The sequence below is a fragment of the Pinus tabuliformis genome, chromosome 6 (genome assembly GCF_031772625.1).
Source record: "Pinus tabuliformis cultivar Carrire ecotype Pingquan chromosome 6, CPIR1, whole genome shotgun sequence".
NCBI lineage: Eukaryota > Viridiplantae > Streptophyta > Pinopsida > Pinales > Pinaceae > Pinus > Pinus tabuliformis.
The window spans coordinates 631,109,361-631,115,696 of record NC_142292.1 but is presented as its reverse complement, the minus strand read 5'-3'; positions in this window follow the sequence as shown (position 1 = coordinate 631,115,696).

Below are 6,336 nucleotides of genomic sequence, written 5' to 3'. Positions count from 1 at the left end.
CTAAGGGAGCTATTATGGGACATAATTGTCCATGTGGAGGGCCATTTATGTTCAGTATTTGTCAGTGTGTGACAATTCATTTAAAAAATGAAAGAAAACAATGCCCAACGATGCCACAATTGATAAATTTATAGGTCCTTTGTATAGGCAGTGGAGGGGGCGGGATGAACACATTTCGAGTTGATAATATTATGTTTCCTTGTCAGTAGCTTTTATTGTGCGGAGTATGAAGTAGGTGTGGGAGAGTAGACCCAACGAGGTCCTTTGCATAGGCGAGGGTGCGCTAACATTGAAATGGTTATGTTAGTGCTCTAGGAAATGATGTCAGAATTGATATGGTTGTAGGTCCTTTACATAAGTGGAGTGGGCGAGGAGGGTGTTGGCTGAACAAATTTAAAATTATATTATGTTTCCTTATCTAGAGCTTTTATCACATGGAGTATGTGTGGGAGAATGAACCAAACGAGGTCCTCTGCATAGGTGAGGGGTGATCTAACACTAAAAATGTTATGTTAGTGCTTTTGGTAATGACACTAGAATTAACGCAACTGTAGGTATTTTTCATAGGTGGGGAGGGATTGATCAAATTTTGAATTAATAATATTATGTTTCCTTGTGTGAAGCTTTTACTGTGCAAAGGACGGAGCACATACAGGGGAACAGACAAAATGGGGTCCTTTGCATAGGTAGTGCATGCTCCAACACTGATAATTTTTGTTACTACTCTAGGAAATGATGTGAGAATTGACACAGTGGCAGGTCCTTTGTATAGGCCGGGAAAGGGGGGGCACTAAATGTGGAGATTTTATTATGGGGAGGAAAAAGTGATTTCATATATTGGATGTGAAAAAAATGAGTTAATATATAATAAAAGAAAGAAATTTGTAATGATTGACCAAAGCTGCATCACATTATTCATAATAAAACCGAACTTTGTTATCCACATTCATTGAATACTAAGTGATTTTGTGATTCCACATTTTTCAGTTGATCCCATATTATGAAATAGTAAATAAAATATGTTTTCAATCCACATGAATAAGAAGTTTTTTGTTGTAAAACACATATAAGAACCATACTATGAATGACTCAATTTAGTAGCAATTTGTGTCATGAAAAGTTTGGTCTATGTGTGCAAAATTAAATAATGTATGGAACTTTATTATTTCGAGATGGAATTATTTTTAAATTATTTTCCATTTAAAAATTTTATATATCTACTTGTGTGGAACAAAAATTTCATAAATTTGTGAATATGTGCAAAATGAAAAATGTGTGGAGGAGAGAACAAGGGTTAGGATATGTGACCAAGGTTAATTTTAGGGGCGAATAATAGCCCATTGGCGAAATTTAAGGCTTTTTATATTTTAATGGGGCGAATTTTTAATTAAAATAATAATTTTTTTTAATATAATTAGCCCATATTTTATTTAAAAATTAATTTATTTTTTTATTTTAGCCCAGGGCGGATAAACTAACCGAATCGTATTTGATCAAAATAGCCCCATTTTGATATTTGCGGAATCGTATTTGATCAAAATCGCCCCCATTTTGATTTACAGTTTGGGTTTTCTGGTCTGGGAGTGGTTTGTCAGGGTCGATTTGGTCCCGGGAGTGGTTTGTGAGGGTCGATTTGGTCATGGGATGAGGGTCGATTTGGTCATGGGATGTTAGATTTATTTTGAAATGGAGGGCGGAGCGAGGGCGGCTCCCTATTTTGACGGATTCAGCCCGCTGTTTTGGTGTATATGGCTCCCTGGGTCCTTGTATAAAAATGGTTTTGAAATAGGTTTTTTCATCCTAGTTCACAAATCTAGCAGCAACAGTTTCGGTGGGATATTCTTGCATTTTCAGATTTCAATCCGCTTATTCTTCTCTGGTTTCGGTATCCATTGTTTCTTGGATTTGAATGGCTCATGATTTCTTTTCTCAGGGATTGCAATTGCTTTCTGGAAGATGGGGTATACCTATTCATGGTACTTCTTTCGACATCAAGTTGATAAACCTTCCCTTAGACTTGAGTTTTGTTTGGTTCTTGTTCGTTGGGTGATGATAAAAAATGTAATATTCATTTGTATTTGTTGATTTTATACTCATGGAACTTGTTTCTTATTTGCAGCGGTTTATAATTCACCAAGTACTCGGTATAACCCACGCATTCGTGTACAAACCAATGTAGACGAAATAACACGAATATCTCCGGTAGTCAGTCCATTTCCATCAGCCGGCCGGTGGGAGCGGTAAGTGTCTTTTGGTTTCTTTTATGTGATAGCTAGTTGATGTTCTGTTGATTGTTTATCGATGGTAGTCTAGTGAATTCAATCTCTCTAGTCAATGAGATGGTCTGATCAGATGTAAGTGATGATTTTAGAGTTGATGTAGGTTTGCTCTTTCAAACCAGCAGCACCCAGCCGGGATAGCCTTTCCTTAATGCTTCTTCTATGAAGTGCCAGGACACAGATATAGGGTTGGTTTCAGGGCATAGGAAGTGAAGATCTGAGATTGCATTACACGATCTAAAAGAGCGAAAGGCTTCCTAGTGGCCTCGGGTTCCTGGTATAGGTATAAGAAAGCTAGTAGAGCTAAATAGAGAATGGCTGGAACATAAGGTGGCGTGTCTGCTTGAACCACCTCCTATCTAGTAACATTTGCCTGCCGTTGTACTCAGTTCTTTAGTGCTCTCATTCTCCTTTTGGACCAGTTGTCCATTCTCCTCACATGCAAAGCATGCATTCACATAAAATTCACCAATTTTAAAAATAAAAGGTTACCTGGCCTCTTCTGATGCCTCCAACATCAAATTTTGTCTTCCTTCCATGCTTTAGGAAGGTACTCCTTCTCTTTCTTCTATTCTTATGACAACTATGAATGATTGTCCCTCTTGAAAATCCTTATCATCTGCATCTATACACATAGCATCAGTATCATAATCACCAAGCTCTTTAGCCCCATATGGTATATATGTTAGTGTTACGAGCACTTCTAGCTAACCTCCCATGAGACTTTCATTTATTGTCTCATCGACATCCTCTTTGTGTAGCTCCCTCTACTGTTATGATGCTTTTTCCACCATATCTTCTATCAACAAATCCATATGTTGATTTGAACTCTTTATGCAGTCCATGAGACTCTCTGATAGTCTCTCTTCAACATCTTCCTCATCATCAAGGACTATTCCCTGCTCTGGTTCAAAATAGTGAACTAATTCAACTTTAGGCTCAACAGGTGCTTCATCTTCCTCCCTAGCTTTCTAGCTTTAGGGGGCCTCCTCTTAAAATCTTTTTTCTGACAAGTAATTTGGCCTTCTTCCTTAGGTCCCATCTCTACCTTTGGTATTCTCTTTCAAGCCTCATTTTGACTATGTTGAATCTCTCCTTCAACTCATAAATCTCCTTTTCAATTTCTTCTTTACTCATGCCATTTTCCTTGGCATGCTTCTCCCTTTTGTTATGGCCTCTCTTTGAATTATGTCCATCAGTAGCCATCTTCTTTCCTCCTTTCTTGTGAGCTTTCTCTTGCTCATTGTGAGCTACACTCAAGCCCCTTTAACAATTCTTCTCCATCACTTGTTACCCAATATCTCACCCACTTCACCTCAACCTAGGCTCTTGGTATTCCTCTGGTTCCCTCCTCTGGAACCCACTTGAGCATGCTCTGGTCTTCTATGGCTTCTACACTTTTCTCACCTTTTGAGAACTCCACTTGTTCTCTTCTCTTTGAGGACCTCAGCTAGAAACCTTCTATGTTTTGTTTTGTAGCCTATCTGTCGTAAGTTTCTTGCCATACACTTTAAGAACTTTATTGGTCCTCTGTTACCACTCCTTCTACTATTACCACTGTAAGGATTAACTCCTTGTATACATTTAAAAAAAAATACAAACCAGTTACCTACTAGTTCCTTAACCTCTGAGGTCTCAATATCTCAGTTCTTCCTAGCTCTACACTTGGTTGGTACTTCTTTAATATGCTCCAATCCTGTATTCCGTTCTCAATCTCTTTCTCTCCTCACTTTTTTTCTTACGTTCCTCTTGTCCAAAATTTTCTTGGTTTCTTTGTCTCAACTTTGATGTCTCTTCTTCACGACCAATCTTATAAATCTTTTTGGTTCACTGCAAAAACCTCCTCAATCACTTGTCAATCCCCAAGAGCATCAATATTGCTCTAGTACCACTTAATGCATACCTTTTGGCTACTCTCATATTTCCATCATTCAACGTAGTCCATCTCATTCATTCACCTTCCCATTTTTGGCTCTTCCGGTCCCTTTTTCTAGCAGCCTTAACTGTGGAACCTTACGTTATGACCCACTAGTCAATTGCTCTATTCCTTTGACCTTTGACATAACAAACAATCTTGATTTTCCCAGATTTTCCACAAGTTCTTTCTCACAGTGACTATACTCGCCCCTGTCTTGCGTTCTAAACCTCCCTACTACCTTCAACACAACCACCCTTAATAAATATCTTCGCATAACCCACTTAGTTGTTCTAGGTCACTAGACAGTTCTCAACCTCCTTAGTTGAAGATTTGTTCCCACTGTGCCTTGAAACCTCACAGAATCTGCTTAAAGTGTGTAATAATTCTCCCAGGCCAAACTTGAAGTCAACACACACACCTGTCTCCTGGTATTTGAAAGCACTCAATCTCAATAATAAAGGTGCTTAGGCCTAACTTTACTCATATTACACTTGAGGTACTTGAAGCGGCATCAGCTCTCTTCTCAAGCGGTATGTGTTCTAGTTCTCAAGTGTAATATGAGTAAATTTAGAATGTACTGCCGTTTGACAATACTTGTAAGCACTTTGAAGCAAATGTGGCCTGAATGTTGTTTGAAACTGGAGATATTGATGACCTCAATGATGTGAAAAATTGGAGATACCGTATGGCCTCAATGGTGTTTGTAATCAAAATCTGGATTGAACACAGTGTCTGTATAGACTGTAGTCTAATTATGTATAGACTGTTGGTCTTAAGAGCATGCGATCATTGATCAAGCCATCATGACCCATGGCAGCTTTGAAGGGATAAAAGGAAGACGTGTTGAAGCCAATGCTGCCATTGGAGTTTGATTCTTGAATATCATGGAGATTAAGAAGAATTATGTTCCATGCTCAAGGTTAATTACAGTAACGTTTTATGTGCTTACTCTACAAATGAATTTGAACAAGTTTTTCATGGAAACCTTTCGAAAAGAGAAAAAAGACCTTGCATTATAGTTTATTGGTGGATTCTTATATTTTCTTGGTTGTTGTTACATGTTGACTATTGGAAGATCTGTTTATATTACTGAGAATCTTTCACCTGAAAATGGAGCAGTAAAGGACATATTAACTGTTATACGCTTTTGATTTTTCTGCCTTTGAGAACCTTGTGAGTTGTATGTCATTGAAGGGTGACTTGGTTTGAATAGTTAGCTTTGGAGAGCAGTTAGAGGAAGAAATAACTCAAACCCAAACTCAACAATGGAATTTTTATCAATGTGTCCATTCCAATAGATTATTATTCTAAATCTGGATGATGTGGAAATAATAATTATATATTTTTTGGAATGTACCTCAGTGAATGATCACCTTTTGTAATATTTTAAGTGCCGCTACATAGAGATGTTATTTCTATGCTTAATTAATTGCATTGATGTGCCATAGAGCAATGCAATGCATCTGGATACTTGAAGTCTTGGAATTGCAGAGCAGCATTTGCTTGATTCCTTTGTAGTTGTTTGAAGATCCTAACCAAACTGATGTTTCTTTCAGAATTGTGGTTCTTTGTCATAGTAGTATAGTACGCTGTTCCTGAGATTACCTTTGGTTCTGTTCTGAGATCTGTAGAGAATTGTTGAGCAAGGGGGAGGATAGCTTCATCTTAAAGCATCCCTCTACCCAACGTTAAGCTTGATGGGAAGAATTATCCTATCTTCAAGTGAAGGGTGCTAAACATATAATTGAAGAATTGATTGTTAAGACTTGTGGAGGGTAAGAAGACAAATTGCACTGTTGCTAAAGAATTAGTAAAGCTATAAGACAAATTGCACTGTTATATAGAGTGTCTATACAACAGTCTATATATTACAACTAAGTACAATGTGGAGAATAAGAAATGGAGAGAAAGTGAGAATAGGTGAAGATCCCTAGGTGAGGTTTAAAAGGCTCCAGGAGATTAATGAAGAAACTATTGAGACCCTGCATAACAATGGCACACAATCAAGCTGATATTGTGGATCCAAATTTGACCACCATGCAGAAACAACACTAGATATCAGCAAGGTCAACAGGTTTGGAAGGATATTCGTTTGACAATCGAGTTGGATATGTTAAGAACTTAACATATTGCAACTAA